Genomic DNA, 18,529 nt, shown 5'->3' with positions numbered 1-18,529 from the left:
AAAATATAAAAAAACTTCATCTTAAAATCAATAATCAAATTATAAAACCATTTTAAGCGAGTAATAACGCTTTCAAAGACATGAGTGACTATAAATGAACTTTTCTTGTCAATAGATGGCTTTCGCTTCACCTTTCCCGAGGCTAACATTCAATTATAATCTGTTTTAACCAAAAATGTAAGAATATTCAACTTAAAATCAATAATGAGACTATAAAAGTATTTAAAGCGAGTAATAAGGCTTTCGAAGGCATGAGTGACATAAATAAACTTTTTTTCTCAATGGATGGCTTTCGCATCACGTTTCTCTAGGCAAACATTCAATTATATTCTGTTTTAACCAAAATTATAAGAAAATTCAACTTAAAATCAATAATGGGATTCTAAATCCAATTAAAGCCAGTAATAACGCTTTCAAACGCATGAGTGACTATAAATGAACTTTTCTTGTCAATAGATGGCTTTTACTTCATGTTTCCCGAGGTAAACATTCAATTATAATCTGTTTTAACCAAAAATGTAGAAATATTCAACTTAAAATAAATAATGAGATTATGAAACCATTTAAAATGAGTAAAAAGGATTTCGAATGGATGAGCGACTATAAATGAACTTTTTTTATCAATGGATGGCTTTCGCATCACGTTTCTCGAAGCAAACATTCAATTATAATCTGTTTTAACCAAAAATATAAAAAACTTCAGCTTAAAATCAATAATCAGAATATAAAACCATTTAAAACGAGTAATAAGGCTTTCAAAGGCATGAGCGACTATAAATGAACTTTTCTTGTCAATAGATGGCTTTCGCGTCATGTTTCCGGAAGCAAACATTCAATTATAATTTGTTTTAACAAAAAATATAAGCAACTTCAACTTAAAATCAATAATCAAACTATAAAACTATTTAAAGCGAGTAATAACGCTTTCAAAGACATGAGTGACTGTAAATGAACTTTTCTTGTCAATAGATGGCTTTTGCTTCACGTTTCCTGAGGCAAACATTCAATTGTAATCAATTTTAACAAAAAATGTAGGAATATTCAACTTAAAACCAATAATGAGATTATGAAACCATTTAAAACGAGTAAAAAGGATTTTGAAGGCATAACCGACTATAAATGAACTTATTTTATCAATGGATGGCTTTCGCATCACGTTTCTCGAAGCAAACATTCAATTATAATATGTTTTAACCAAAAATATAAAAAACTTCAGCTTAAAATTAATAATCAGATTATAACGCCATTTAAAGCGAGTAATATGGCTTTCAAAGGCATGAGCGACTATAAATGAACTTTTCTTGTCAATAGATGGCTTCCGCGTCATGTTTTCCGAAGCAACCATTCAATTAAAATTTGTTTTAACCAAAAGTATAAAAAACTTCAACTTAAAATCAATAATCAAACTATAAAACCATTTAAAGCGAGTAATAACGCTTCAAAGACATGAGTGACTATAAATGAACTTTTCTTCTCAATAGATTGCTTTTGCTTAACGTTTTCTGAGGCAAACATTTAATTATAATCTGTTTTAACTAAAAATGTAGGAATATTCAACTTAAAACCAATAATGAGATTATGAAACCATTTAAAACGAGTAAAAAGGATTTCGAAGGCATGAGCGACTATAAATGAACTTTTTTTGTCAACTGATGGCTTTCGCGTCACGTTTCTCGAAGCAAACATTCAATTATAATCTGTTTTAACTAAAAATATAAAAACTTCAGCTTAAAATCGATAATCAGATTATAAAACCATTTAAAGCGAGTAATAACGCTTTCAAAGACATGAGTAACTATAAAAGAACTTTTCTTGTCAATAGATGGCTTTCGCGTCATGTTTCCCGAAGCAAACATTCAATTATAATCTGTTTTAACCAAAAATATAAAAAACTTCATCTTAAAATCAATAATCAAATTATAAAACCATTTTAAGCGAGTAATAACGCTTTCAAAGACATGAGTGACTATAAATGAACTTTTCTTGTCAATAGATGGCTTTCGCTTCACCTTTCCCGAGGCTAACATTCAATTATAATCTGTTTTAACAAAAAATGTAAGAATATTCAACTTAAAATAAATAATGAGACTATAAAAGTATTTAAAGCGAGTAATAAGGCTTTCGAAGGCATGAGTGACATAAATAAACTTTTCTTCTCAATGGATGGCTTTCGCTTCGTGTTTTCGGAGGCAAACATTCAATTATAATCTTTGTTAACCAAAAATGTAAGAATATTCAACTTAAAATCAATAATAAGACTATAAACGTATTTAAAGCGAGTAATAAGGCTTCCGAAGGCATGAGTGACTATTAATAAACTTTTCTTATCAATGGATGGCTTTCGCGTCACATTTCTCGAGGCAAACATTCAATTAAATTCTGTTTTAACCAAAATTATAAGAAAATTCAACTTAAAATCAATAATGAGATTCTAAATCCACTTAAAGCCAGTAATAACGCTTTCAAAGGCATAAGTGACAATAAATGAACTTTTCTTCTCAATGGATGGCTTTCGCTTCATGTTTTCGGAGGCAAACATTCAATTATAATCTGTTTTAATGAAAAATGCAAGAAAATTCAACATAAAATCAATATTGAGACTATAAAAGCATTTAAAGCGAGTAATAAGGCTTCTGAAGGCATGAGTGACTATAAATAAACTTTTGTTGTCAATGAATGGCTTTTGCATCACGTTTTTCGAGGCAAACATTCAATTATATTCTGTTTTAACCAAAATTATAAGAGAATTCAACTTAAAATCAATAATGAGATTATAAATCCAATTAAAGCCAGTAACAACGCTTTCAAACGCATGAGTGACTATAAATGAACTTTTCTTGTCAATAGATGGCTTTTACTTCACGTTTCCCGAGGTAAACATTCAATTATAATCTCTTTTAACCACAAATATAGGAATATTCAAATTAAAATCAATAATGAGATTATGAAACCAATTAAAATGAGTAAAAAGGATTTCGAAGGCATGAGCGACTATAAATGAACTTTTTTTATCAATGGATGGCTTTCGCATCACGTTTCTCGAAGCAAACATTCAATTCTAATCTGTTTTAACCAAAAATATAAAAAACTTCAGCTTAAAATCAATAATCAGATTATAAAACCATTTAAAGCGAGTAATAAGGCTTTCAAAGGCATGAGCGACTATAAATGAACTTTTCTTGTCAATATATGGCTTTCGCGTCATGTTTCCCGAAGCAAACATTCAATTATAATCTGTTTTAACCAAAAATATAAAAAACTTCAGCTTAAAATCAATAATCAGATAATAAAACCATTTAAAGCGAGTAATAAGGCTTTCAAAGGCATGAGCGACTATAAATGAACTTTTCTTGTCAATAGATGGCTTTCGCGTCATGTTTTCTGAAGCAAACATTCCATTATAATTTGTTTTAACCAAAAATATAGAAAACTTCAACTTAAAATCAATAATCAAACTATAAAACCATTTAAAGCGAGTAATAACGCTTCAAAGACATGAGTGACTATAAATGAACTTTTCTTCTCAATAGATGGCTTTTGCTTCACGTTTCCTGAGGCAAACATTCAATTATAATCTGTTTTAACTAAAAATGTAGGAATATTGAACTTCAAACCAATAATGAGATTATGAAGCCATTTAAAACGAGTAAAAAGGATTTCGAAGGCATGAGCGACTATAAATGAACTTTTTTTGTCAATGGATGGCGTTCGCGTCACGTTTCTCGAAGGAAACATTCAATTATAATCTGTTTTAACCAAAAATGTAGGAATATTCAACTTAAAATTAGTAATGAGATTATGAAACCATTTAAAACGAGTAAAAAGGATTTCAAAGGCATGAGCGACTACAAATGAACTTATTTTGTCAATGGATGGCTTTCGCGTCACGCTTCTCCAAGCAAACATTTAATTATAATCTGCTTTAACCAAAATATAAAAAACTTTAGCTTAAAATCAATCATCAGATTATAAAACCATTTAAAGCGAGTAATAAGGCTTTCAAAGGCATGAGCAACTATAAATGAACTTTTCTTATCAATAGATGGCTTTCGCGTCATGTTTCCCGAAGCAAACATTCAATTATAATTTGTTTTAACCAAAAATATAAAAAACTTCAACTTAAAATCAATAATCAAACTATAAAACCATTTAAAGCGAGTAATAACGCTTTCAAAGACATGAGTGACTATAAATGAACTTTTCTTGTCAATAGATGGCTTTCGCTTCACGTTTTCCGAGGCTAACATTCAATTATAATCTATTTTAACCAAAAATCTAGGAATATTCAACTTAAAATGAGTAATGAGATTATGAAACCATTTAAAACGAGTAAAAAGGATTTCGAAGGCATGAGCGACTACAAATGAACTTATTTTGTCAATGGATGGCTTTCGCGTCACGTTTCTCGAAGCAAACATTCAATTATAATTTGCTTTAACCAAAATATAAAAAACTTCAGCTTAAAATCAATAATCAGATTATAAAATCATTTAAAGCGAGTAATAAGGCTTTCAAAGGCATGAGCGACAATAAATGAACTTTTCTTGTCAATAGACGGCTTTCGCGTCATGTTTTCCGAAGCAACCATTCAATTATAATTTGTTTTAACCAAAAGTATAAAAAACTTCAACTTAAAATCAATAATCAAACTATAAAACCATTTAAAGCGAGTAATAACGCTTCAAAGACATTAGTGACTATAAATGAACTTTTCTTCTCAATAGATGGCTTTTGCTTAACGTTTCCTGAGGCAAATATTTAATTATAATCTGTTTTAACTAAAAATGTAGGAATATTCAACTTAAAACCAATAATGAGATTATGAAACCATTTAAAACGAGTAAAAAGGATTTCGAAGGCATGAGCGACTATAAATGAACTTTTTTTGTCAACTGATGGCTTTCGCGTCACGTTTCTCGAAGCAAACATTCAATTATAATCTGTTTTAACCAAAAATGTAAGAATATTCAACTTAAAATCAATAATGAGACTATAAAAGTATTTAAAGCGAGTAAAAAGGTTTTCGAAGGCATGAGTGACATAAATAAACTTTTCTTCTCAATGGATGGTTTTCGCATCACGTTTCTCGAGGCAAACAATCAATTATATTCTGTTTTAACCAAAATTATAAGAAAGTTCTACTTAAAATTAATAATGAGATTATAAGTCCATTTAAAACTAGTAATAACGCTTTCGAAGGTATGAGTGACAATAAATGAACTTTTCTTCTCAATGGATGGCTTTCGCTTCGTGTTTTCGAAGGCAAACATTCAATTATAATCTGTTTTAATGAAAAATATAAGAAAATTCAACTTAAAATCAATATTGAGACTATAAAAGCATTTAAAGCGAGTAATAAGGCTTTCGAAGGCATGAGTGACTATAAATAAACTTTTCTTGTTAATGGATGGCTTTTGCGTCACGTTTCTCGAGGCAAACATTCAATTATATTCTGTTCTAATCAAAATTATAAGAAAATTCAACTTAAAATCAATAATGAGATTATAAATCCATTTAAAACCAATAATAACGCTTTCAAAGGAATAAGTGACTATAAATGAACTTTTCTTGTAAATAGATGGCTTTCGGTTCATGTTTCCCAAGGCAAACATTCAATTATAATCTTTGTTAACCAAAAATGTAAGAATATTCAACTTAAAATCAATAATAAGACTATAAACGTATTTAAAGCGAGTAATAAGGCTTCCGAAGGCATGAGTGACTATTAATAAACTTTTCTTATCAATGGATGGCTTTCGCGACACATTTCTCGAGGCAAACATTCAATTAAATTCTGTTTTAACCAAAATTATAAGAAAATTCAACTTAAAATCAATAATGGGATTTTAAATCCAATTAAAGCCAGTAATAACGCTTTCAAACGCATGAGTGACTATAAATGAACTTTTCTTGTCAATAGATGGCTTTTACTTCATGTTTCCCGAGGTAAACATTCAATTATAATCTGTTTTAACCAAAAATGTAGGAATATTCAACTTAAAATCAATAATGAGATTATGAAACCATTTAAAATGAGTAAAAAGGATTTCAAATGGATGAGCGACTATAAATGAACTTTTTTTATCAATGGATGGCTTTCGCATCACGTTTCTCGAAGAAAACATTCAATTACAATCTGTTTTAACCAAAAATATAAAAAACTTCAGCTTAAAATCAATAATCAGAATATAAAACCATTTAAAGCGAGTAATAAGGCTTTCAAAGGCATGAGCGACTATAAATGAACTTTTCTTGTCAATAGATGGCTTTCGCGTCATGTTTCCCGAAGCAAACATTCAATTATAATTTGTTTTAACAAAAAATATAAGAAACTTCAACTTAAAATCAATAATCAAACTATAAAACTATTTAAAGCGAGTAATAACGCTTTCAAAGACATGAGTGACTGTAAATGAACTTTTCTTGTCAATAGATGGCTTTTGCTTCACGTTTCCTGAGGCAAACATTCAATTGTAATCGATTTTAACAAAAAATGTAGGAATATTCAACTTAAAACCAATAATGAGATTATGAAACCATTTAAAACGAGTAAAAAGGATTTTGAAGGCATAAGCGACTATAAATGAACTTATTTTATCAATGGATGGCTTTCGCATCACGTTTCTCGAAGCAAACATTCAATTATAATATGTTTTAACCAAAAATATAAAAAACTTCAGCTTAAAATTAATAATCAGATTATAAAACCATTTAAAGCGAGTAATATGGCTTTCAAAGGCATGAGCGACTATAAATGAACTTTTCTTGTCAATAGATGGCTTTCGCGTCATGTTTCCTGAAGCAAAAATTCAATTATAATCTGTTTTAACAAAAACTATAAAAAACTTCAGCTTAAAATCAATAATCAGATTATAAAACCATTTAAAGCGAGTAATAAGGCTTTCAAAGGCATGAGCGACTATAAATGAACTTTTCTTGTTAATAGATGGCTTTCGCGTCATGTTTTCCGAAGCAAACATTCAATTATAATTTGTTTTAACCAAAAATATAGAAAACTTCAACTTAAAATCAATAATCAAACTATAAAACCATTTAAAGCGGGTAATAACGCTTCAAAGACATGAGTGACTATAAATGAACTTTCCTTCTCAATAGATGGCTTTTGCTTCACGTTTCCTGAGGCAAACATTCAATTATAATCTGTTTTAACTAAAAATGTAGGAATATTGAACTTTAAACCAATAATGAGATTATGAAACCATTTAAAACGAGTAAAAAGGATTTCGAAGGCATGAGCGACTATAAATGAACTTTTTTTGTCAATGGATGGCGTTCGCGTCACGTTTCTCGAAGCAAACATTCAATTATAATCTGGTTTAACCAAAAATGTAGGAATATTCAACTTAAAATTAGTAATGAGATTATGAAACCATTTAAAACGAGTAAAAAGTATTTCAAAGGCATGAGCGACTACAAATGAACTTATTTTGTCAATGGATGGCTTTCGCGTCACGTTTCTCGAAGCAAACATTCAATTATAATCTGCTTTAACCAAAATATAAAAAACTTTAGCTTAAAATCAATAATCAGATTATAAAACCATTTAAAGCGAGTAATAAGGCTTTCAAAGGCATGAGCAACTATAAATGAACTTTTCTTATCAATAGATGGCTTTCGCGTCATGTTTCCCGAAGCAAACATTCAATTATAATTTGTTTTAACCAAAAATATAAAAAACTTCAACTTAAAATCAATAATCAAACTATAAAACCATTTAAAGCGAGTAATAGCGCTTTCAAAGACATGAGTGACTATAAATGAACTTTTCTTGTCAATAGATGGCTTTCGCTTCACGTTTTCCGAGGCTAACATTCAATTATAATCTGTTTTAACCAAAAATGTAGGAATATTCAACCTAAAATGAGTAATGAGATTATGAAACCATTTAAAATGAGTAAAAAGGATTTCGAAGGCATGAGCGACTACAAATGAACTTATTTTGTCAATGGATGGCTTTCGCGTCACGTTTCTCGAAGCAAACATTCAATTATAATCTGCTTTAACCAAAATATAAAAAACTTTAGCTTAAAATCAATAATGAGATTATAAAATCATTTAAAGCGAGTAATAAGGCTTTCAAAGGCATGAGCGACTATAAATGAACTTTTCTTGTCAATAGATGGCTTTCGCGTCATGTTTTCCGAAGCAACCATTCAATTATAATTTGTTTTAACCAAAAGTATAAAAAACTTCAACTTAAAATCAATAATCAAACTATAAAACCATTTCAAGCGAGTAATAACGCTTCAAAGACATGAGTGACTATAAATGAACTTTTCTTCTCAATAGATGGCTTTTGCTTCACGTTTCCTGAGGCAAACATTTAATTATAATCTGTTTTAACTAAAAATGTAGGAATATTCAACTTAAAACCAATAATGAGATTATGAAACCATTTAAAACGAGTAAAAAGGATTTCGAAGGCATAAGCGACTATAAATGAACTTTTTTTGTCAACGGATGGCTTTCGCGTCACGTTTCTCGAAGCAAACATTCAATTATAATCTGTTTTAACCAAAAATATAAAAACTTCAGCTTAAAATCAATAATCAGATTATAAAACCATTTAAAGCGAGTAATAACGCTTTCAAAGACATGAGTAACTATAAAAGAACTTTTCTTGTCAATAGATGGCTTTCGCGTCATGTTTCCCGAAGCAAACATTCAATTATAATCTGTTTTAACCAAAAATATAAAAACTTCATCTTAAAATCAATAATCAAATTATAAAACCATTTTAAGCGTGTAATAACGCTTTCAAAGACATGAGTGACTATAAATGAACTTTTCTTGTCAATAGATGGCTTTCGCTTCACCTTTCCCGAGGCTAACATTCAATTATAATCTGTTTTAACCAAAAATGTAAGAATATTCAACTTAAAATCAATAATGAGACTATAAAAGTATTTAAAGCGAGTAATAAGGCTTTCGAAGGCATGAGTGACATAAATAAACTTTTTTTCTCAATGGATGGCTTTCGCATCACGTTTCTCTAGGCAAACATTCAATTATATTCTGTTTTAACCAAAATTATAAGAAAATTCAACTTAAAATTAATAATGAGATTATAAGTCCATTTACAACTAGTAATAACGCTTTCGAAGGCATGAGTGACAATAAATGAACTTTTCTTCTCAATGGATGGCTTTCGCTTCGTGTTTTCGGAGGCAAACATTCAATTATAATCTGTTTTAATGAAAAATATAAGAAAATTCAACGTAAAATCAATATTGAGACTATAAAAGCATTTAAAGCGAGTAATAAGGCTTCCGAAGGCATGAGTGACTATAAATAAACTTTTCTTGTTAATGGATGGCTTTTGCGTCACGTTTCTCGAGGCAAACATTCAATTATATTCTGTTTTAATCAAAATTATAAGAAAATTCAACTTAAAATCAATAATGAGATTATAAATCCATTTAAAACCAATAATAACGCTTTCAAAGGAATGAGTGACTATACATGAACTTTTCTTGTCAATAGATGGCTTTCGGTTCATGTTTCCCAAGCCAAACATTCAATTATAGTCTTTGTTAACCGAAAATGTAAGAATATTCAACTTAAAATCAATAATAAGACTATAAACGTATTTAAAGCAAGTAATAAGGCTTCCGAAGGCATGAGTGACTATTAATAAACTTTTCTTATCAATGGATGGCTTTCGCGACACATTTCTCGAGGCAAACATTCAATTAAATTCTGTTTTAACCAAAATTATAAGAAAATTCAACTTAAAATCAATAATGAGATTCTAAATCCACTTAAAGCCAGTAATAACGCTTTCAAAGGCATGAGTGACAATAAATGAACTTTTCTTCTCAATGGATGGCTTTCACTTCATGTTTTCGGAGGCAAACATTCAATTATAATCTGTTTTAATGAAAAATGCAAGAAAATTCAACTTAAAATCAATATTGAGACTATAAAAGCATTTAAAGCGAGTAATAAGGCTTCCGAAGGCATGAGTGACTATAAATAAACTTTTGTTGTCAATGGATGGCTTTTGCATCACGTTTCTCGAGGCAAACATTTAATTATATTCTATTTTAACCAAAATTATAAGAGATTTCAACTTAAAATCAATAATGAGATTATAAATCCAATTAAAGCCAGTAATAACGCTTCCAAACGCATGAGTGACTATAAATAAACTTTTCTTGTCAATAGATGGCTTTTACTTCACGTTTTTCGAGGTAAGCATTCAATTATAATCTGTTTTAACCAAAAATGTAGGAATATTCAACTCAAAATCAATAATGAGATTATGAAACCATTTAAAATGAGTAAAAAAGATTTCGAAGGTATGAGCGACTATAAATGAACTTTTTTTATCAATGGATGGCTTTCGCATCATGTTTCTCGATGCAAACATTCAATTATAATCTATTTTAACCAAAAATATAAAAAACTTCAGCTTAAAATCAATAATCAGAATATAAAACCATTTAAAGCGAGTAATAAGGCTTTCAAAGGCATGAGCGACTATAAATGAACTTTTCTTGTCAATATATGGCTTTCGCGTCATGTTTCCCGAAGCAAACATTCAATTATAATTTGTTTTAACCAAAAATCTAAAAAACTTCATCTTAAAATCAATAATCAGATTACAAAACCATTTAAAGCGAGTAATAAGGCTTTCAAAGGCATGAGCGACTATAAATGAACTTTTCTTGTCAATAGATGACTTTCGCATCATGTTTCTCGAAGCAAACAGTCAATTATAATCTGTTTTAACTAAAAATATAAAAAACTTCAGCTTAAAATCAATAATCAAATTATAAAACCATTTTAAGCGAGTAATAACGCTTTCAAAGACATGAGTGACTATAAATGAACTTTTCTTGTCAATAGATTACTTTTGCTTCACCTTTCCCGAGGCTAACATTTAATTATAATCTGTTTTAACCAAAAATGTAAGAATATTCAACTTAAAATCAATAATGAGACTATAAAAGTATTTAAAGCGAGTAATAAGGCTTTCGAAGGCATGAGTGACATAAATAAACTTTTCTTCTCAATGGATGGCTTTCGCATCGCGTTTCTCGAGGTAAACATTCAATTATATTCTGTTTTAACCAAAATTATAAGAAAATTCAACTTAAAATTAATAATGAGATTATAAGTCCATTTAAAACTAGTAAAAACGCTTTCAAAGGCATGAGTGAAAATAAATGAACTTTTCTTCTGAATGGATGGCTTTCGCTTCGTGTTTTCGGAGGTAAACATTCAATTATAATCTGTTTTAATGAAAAATATAAAAATTTCAGCTTAAAATCAATATTGAGACTATAAAAGCATTTAAAGCGAGTAATAAGGCTTCCGAAGGCATGAGTGACTATAAATAAACTTTTCTTCTTAATGGATGGCTTTCGCGTCACGTTTCTCGAGGGAAACATTCAATTATATTCTGTTTTAATCAAAATTATAAGAAAATTCAACTTAAAATCAATAATAAAATTATAAATCCATTTAAAACCAATAATAACGCTTTCAAAGGAATGAGTGACTATAAATGAACTTTTCTTGTCAATAGATGGCTTTCGCTTCATGTTTCCCAAGGCAAACATTCAATTATAATCTTTGTTAACCAAAAATGTAAGACTATTCAACTTAAAATCAATAATGAGACTATAAAAGTATTTAAAGCGAGTAATAAGGCTTCCGAAGGCATGAGTGACTATAAATAAACTTTTCTTGTCAATGGATGGCTTTCGCGTCACATTTCTCGAGGCAAACATTCAATTAAATTCTGTTTTAACCAAAATTATAAGAAAATTCAACTTAAAATCAATAATGAGATTCTAAATCCATTTAAAGCCAGTAATAACGCTTTCGAAGGCAGGAGTGACAATAAATGAACTTTTCTTCTCAATGGATGGCTTTCGCTTCATGTTTTCTGAGGCAAACATTCAATTATAATTTGTTTTAATGAAAAATGTTAGAAAATTCAACTTAAAATGAACTTTGAGACTATAAAAGCATTTAAAGCGAGTAATAAGGCTTCCGAAGGCATGAGTGATTATAAATAAACTTTTGTTGTCAATGGATGGCTTTCGCGTCACGTTTCTCAAGGCAAACATTCAATTATATTCCGTTTTAACCAAAATTATAAGAAAATTGAACTTAAAATCAATAATGAGATTATAAATCCATTTAAAACCAATAATAACGCTTTTCAAAGAAATGAGTGACTATAAATGAACTTTTCTTGTCAATAGATGACTTTCGCTTCATGTTTCCCGAGGCAAACATTCAATTATAATCTTTGTTAACCAAAAATGTAAGAATATTCAACTTAAAATCAATAATGAGAATATAAAAGTATTTAAAGCGAGTAATAATACTTCCGAAGGCATGAGTGACTATAAATAAACTTTCTTGCTAATGGATGGCTTTCGCGTCATGTTTCTCGAGGCAAACATTCAATTATATTCTGTTTTCACCAAAATTTTAAGAAAATTCAACTTAAAATCAATAATGAGATTATAAATCCATTTAAAGCCAGTAATAACGCTTTCGAAGGCAGGAGAGACATTAAATGAACTTTTCTTCTCAATGGATGGCTTTCGCTTCATGTTTTCTGAGACAAACATTCAATCATAATCTGTTTTAATGAAAAATGTAAGAAAATTCAACTTAAAATCAATATTGAGACTATAAAAGCAATTAAAGCGAGTACTAAGGCTTCCGAAGGCATGAGTGACTATAAATAAACTTTTGTTGTCAATGGATGGCTTTTGCATGACGTTTCTCGAGGTAAACATTCAATTATATTCTGTTTTAACCAAAATTATAAGAAAATTCAACTTAAAATCAATAATGAGATTATAAATCCATTTAAAACCAACAATAACGTTTTCAAAGGAATAAGTGACTATAATGAACTTTTCTTGTCAATAGATGGCTTTCGTTTCACGTTTCCCGAGGCAAACATTCAATTATAATCTTTGTTAACCAAAAATGTAAGAATATTCAACTTAAAATCAATAATGAGACTATAAAAGTATTTAAAGCGAGTAATAAGGCTTCTGAAGGCATGAGTGACTATAAATGAACTTTTCTTGTCAATGGATGGCTTTCGCGTCACGTTTCTCGAGGCAAACAGTCAATTATACTTTGTTTTAACCAAAATTGTAAGAAAATTCAACTTAAAATCAATAATGAGATTATAAATCCATTTAAAGTCAGTAATAACACTTTCGAAGGCATGGTTGACAATAAATGAACTTTGCTTGGCAAAGGATGGCTTTCGCTTCGCATTTTCTGAGGCAAACATCCAATTATAATCTGTTTTAACAAAAATTGTAAGAAAATTCAACTTAAAATCAATAATGAGACTATAAAACTATTTAAAGCGGCCAATAAGGCTTCCGAAGGCATGAGTGACTATAAATGAACTTTTCTTGTCGATGGATAGCTTTCGCTTCACGTTTCCCAAGGCAAACATTCAATTATATTCTGTTTTACCAAAAATATAAGAAAACTCAACTTAAAATCAATAATGAGAATATAAAACCTTTTAAAGCGAGTAATAACACTTTCGAAGGCATGAGTGACAATAAATAAACTTTTCTTGTCAATAGATGGCTTTCGCTTCACGTTACCCAAGGTAAACATTCAATTATAATCTCTTTTAACCAAAAATATAAGAATATTCAACTCAAAATCAGTAATGAGACTATAAAAGCTTTTAAAGCGAGTAATAAGGCTTCCATAGGCATGAATGACTATAAATAAACTTTTGTTGTCAATGGATGGCTCTCGTGTCACGTTTCTCGAGGCAAACATTCAATTATATTCTGTTTTAACCAAAATTGTAAAAAAATTGAACTTAAAATCAATAATGAGATTATAAATCTATTTAAAACCAATAATAACGCTTTCAAAGGAATGAGTGACTATAAATGAACTTTTCTTGTTAATAGATGGCTTTTACCTCACGTTTCCCGAGGCAAACATTCAATTATAATCTTTGTTAACCAAAAATGTAAGAATATTCATCTTAAAATCAATAATGAGACTATAAAAGTATTAAAAGCGAGTAATAAGGCTTCCGAAGGCATAAGTGACTATAAATAAACTTTTCTTATCAATGGATGGCTTTCGCTTCACGTTTCTCGAGGCAAACATTCAATTATATTCTGTTTTCACCAAAATTATTAGACAATTCAACTTAAAATCAATAATGATATTATAAATCCATTTAAAGCCAGTAATAACGCTTTCAAAGGCATGAGTGACAATAAATGAACTGTTCTTCTTAATGGATGGCTTTCGCTTCATAATTTCTGAAGCAAACATTCAATTATAATCTGTTTTAATAAAAAATGTAAGAAAATTTAACTTAAAATCAATATTGAGACTATAAAAGCATTTAAAGCGAGTAATAAGGCTTCCGAAGGCATGAATGACTATAAACAAACTTTTGTTGTCAATGGATGGCTTTCGTGTCGCGTTACTCGAGGCAAACATTCAATTATATTCTGTTTTAACCAAAATTGTAAGAAAATTGAACTTAAAATCAATAATGAGATTATAAATCCATTTAAAACCAATAATAACGCTTTCAAAGGAATAAGTGACTATAAATGAACTTTTCTTATCAATAGATGGCTTTTGCTTCATGTTTCCCGAGGCAAACATTCAATTATAATCTTTGTTAACCAAAAATGTAAGAATATTCATCTTAAAATCGATAATGAGACTATAAAAGTATTTAAAGCGAGTAATAAGGCTTCCGAAGGCATGAGTGACTATAAATAACTTTTCTTCTCAATGGATGGCTTTCGCATCACGTTTCTTGAGGCAAACAATCAATTATATTCTGTTTTCACCAAAATTATAAGACAATTCAACTTAAAATCAATAATGATATTATAAATCCATTTAAAACCAGTAATAACGCTTTCAAAGGCATGAGTGACAATAAATGAACTTTTCTTCTCAATGGATGGCTTTCGCTTCATGTTTTCTGAGGCAAACATTAAATCATAATCTGTTTTAATGAAAAATGTAAGAAAATTCTACTTAAACTCAATATTGAGACTATAAAAGCATTTAAAGCGAGTAATAAGGCTTTCGAAGGCATGAGTGACTATAAATAAACTTTTCTTCTCAATGGATGGCTTTCGCGTCACGTTTCTCAAGGCAAAAATTCAATTATATTCTGTTTTGACCAAAATTATAAGAAAATTCAACTCAAAATTAATAATGAGATTATAAGTCCATTTAAAACAAGTAATAACGCTTTCGAACGCATGAGTAACAATAAATGAATTTTTCTTCTCAGTGGATGGCTTTCGCTTCATGTTTTCAGAGGCAAACATTCAATTATAATCTGTGTTAACGAAAAATGCAAGAAAATTCAACTTAAAATCAATATTGAGACTATAAAAGCATTTAAAGCGAGTAATAAGGCTTTGGAAGGCATGAATGACTATAAATAAACTTTTGTTGTCAATGGATGGCTTTTGTATCACGTTTCTTGAGGTAAACAATCAATTATATTTTGCTTTAACCAAAATTGTAAGAAAATTCAACTTAAAATCAATAATGAGATTATAAATCCATTTAAAGCTAGTAACAACGCTTTCGAAGGCATGAGTGACAATAAATGAACTTTTCTTCTCAATGGATGGCTTTCGCTTCATGTTTTCTGAGGCAAACATTCAATCATAATCTGTTTTTATGAAAAATGTAAGAAAATTCAACTTAAAATCAATATTGAGACTATAAAAGCATTTAAAGCGAGCAATAAGGCTTTCGAAGGCATGAGTGACTATAAATAAACTTTTCTTCTCAATGGATGGCTTTCGCGTCACGTTTCTCGAGGTAAAAATTCAATTATATTCTATTTTGACCAAAATTATAAGAAAATTCAACTTAAAATTAATAATGAGATTATAAGTCCATTTAAAACCAGTAATAACACTTTCGAAGGCATGAGTGACAATAAATGAACTTTTCTTCTCAATGGATGGCTTTCGCTTCATGTTTTCGGAGGCAAACATTCAATTACAATCTATTTTAATGAAAAATGCAAGAAAATTCAACTTAAAATCAATATTGAGACTATAAAAGCATTTAAAGCGAGTAATAAGGCTTCCGAAGGCATGAGTGACTATAAATAAACTTTTGTTGTCCATGGATGGCTTTCACGTCACGTTTCTCGGGGCAAACATTCAATTATATTTTGTTTTAACCAAAATTATAAGAAAATTGAACTTAAAATCAATAATGAGATTATAAATCCATTTAAAACCAATAGTAACGCTTTCCAAGGAATGAGTGACTATAAATGAACTTTTCTTGTCAATAAATGGCTTTCGCTTCATGTTTCCCGAGGCAAACATTCAATTATAATCTTTCTTAACCAAAAATGCAAGAATATTCAACTTAAAATCAAAAATGAGACTATAAAAGTATTTAAAGCGAGTAATAAGGCTTTCGAAGGCATGAGTGACTATAAATAAACTTTTCTTCTCAATGGATGGCTTTCGCGTCACGGTTCTCGAGGCAAACATTCAATTATATTCTATTTTCACAAAAATTATAAGAAAATTCAACTTAAAATCAATAATGAGATTATAAATGCATTTCAAGCCGGTAATAACGCTTTCGAAGGCAGGAGTGACAATAAATGAACTTTTCCTCTCAACGGATGGCTTTCGCTTTATGTTTTCTGAGGCAAAAATTCAATTATAATCTGTTTTAATGAAAAATGTAAGAAAATTCAACTTAAAATTAATATTGAGACTATAAAAGCATTTAAAGCGAGTAATAAGGCTTCTGAAGGCAAGAGTGACTATAAATAAACTTTTGTTGTCAATTGATGGCTTTCGGATCACGTTTCTCAAGGCAAACATTCAATTACATTCTGTTTTAAACAAAATTATAAGAAAATTCAACGTAAAATCAATAATGAGATTATAAATCCATTTAAAACCAATAATAACGTTTTCAAAGGAATGAGTGACTATAAATGAACTTTTCTTGTCAATAGATGGCTTTCGCTTCACGTTTCCCGAGGTAAACATTCAATTATAATCTTTGTTAATAAAAATGTAAGAATATTCATCTTAAAATCAATAATGAGACTATAAAAGTATTTAAAGCGAGTAATAAGGCTTCCGAAGGCATGAGTGACTATAAAAAAACTTTTGTTGTCAATGGATGGCTTTCGCATCACGTTTCTCAAGGCAAACATTCAATTATATTCTGTTTTCACCAAAATTATAAGACAATTCAACTTAAAATCAATAATGAGATTATAAATCCATTTAAAGCCAGTAATAACGCTTTTAAAGGAATGAGTGACAATAAATGAACTTTTCTTCTCCATGGATGGCTTTTGCTTCATGTTTTCTAAGGTAAATATTCAATCATAATTTTTTTAAATGAAACATATAAGAAAATTCAACTTAAACTCAATATTGAGACTATAAAAGCATTTAAAACGAGTAATGAGGCTTCCGAAGGCATGAGTGACTATAAATAAACTTTTGTTGTCAATAGATGGCTTTCGCATCACGTTTCTCGAGGTAAACATTCAATTATATTCTATTTTAATCAAAATTATAAGAGAATTCAACTTAAAATCAATCATGAGATTATAAATCCATTTAAAGCCAGTAATAACGCTTTCGAAGGCATGGGTGACAATAAATGAACTTTTCTTCTCAATGGATGGCTTTCGCTTCATGTTTTCTGAGGCAAACATTCAATCATAATCTGTTTTAATAAAAAATGTAAGAAAATTCAACTTAAAATCAATATTGAGATAATAAAATCATTTAAAGCGAGTAATAAGGCTTTCGAAAGCATGAGTGACTATAAATAAACTTTTGTTGTCAATAGATGGCTTTCGTGTCATGTTGCTCGAGGCAAACATTCAATTATATTTTGTTTTTACCAAAATTTTAAGAAAATTCAACTTAAAATCAATAATGAGATTATAAATCCATTTAAAGCCAATAATAACGCTTTCGAAGGCATGAGTGACAATAAATGAACTTTTCTTCTCAATGGATGGCTTTCGCTTCATGTTTTCTGAGGCAAACATTCAATTATTATCTGTTTTAATAAAAAATGTAAGAAAATTCAACTTAAAATCAATATTGAGACTATAAAACCATTTAAAGCAAGTAATAAGGCTTCCGAAGGCATGAATGACTATAAATAAACTTTTGTTGTCAATGGATGGCTTTCTTGTCGCGTTTCTCGGGGCAAACATTCAATTATATTCTGTTTTAACCAAGATTGTAAGAAAATTGAACTTAAAAACAATAATGAGATTATAAATCCATTTAAAACGAATAATAACGCTTTCAAAGGAATGAGTGACTATAAATGAACTTTTCTTGTCAATAGATGGCTTTCGCTTCACGTTTCCTGAGGCAAACTTTCAATTATAATCTTTGTTAACCAAAAATGTAAGAATATTCAACTTAAAATCAATAGTGAGACTATAAAAGTATTTAAAGCGAGTAATAAGGCTTCCGAAAGCATG

This window comes from Theobroma cacao, chromosome 9, assembly GCF_053813885.1.
Source record: "Theobroma cacao isolate CCN51 chromosome 9, ASM5381388v1, whole genome shotgun sequence".
NCBI lineage: Eukaryota > Viridiplantae > Streptophyta > Magnoliopsida > Malvales > Malvaceae > Theobroma > Theobroma cacao.
The sequence above is the reverse complement of the archived record's forward strand: the minus strand, read 5'-3'. Positions refer to the sequence as shown.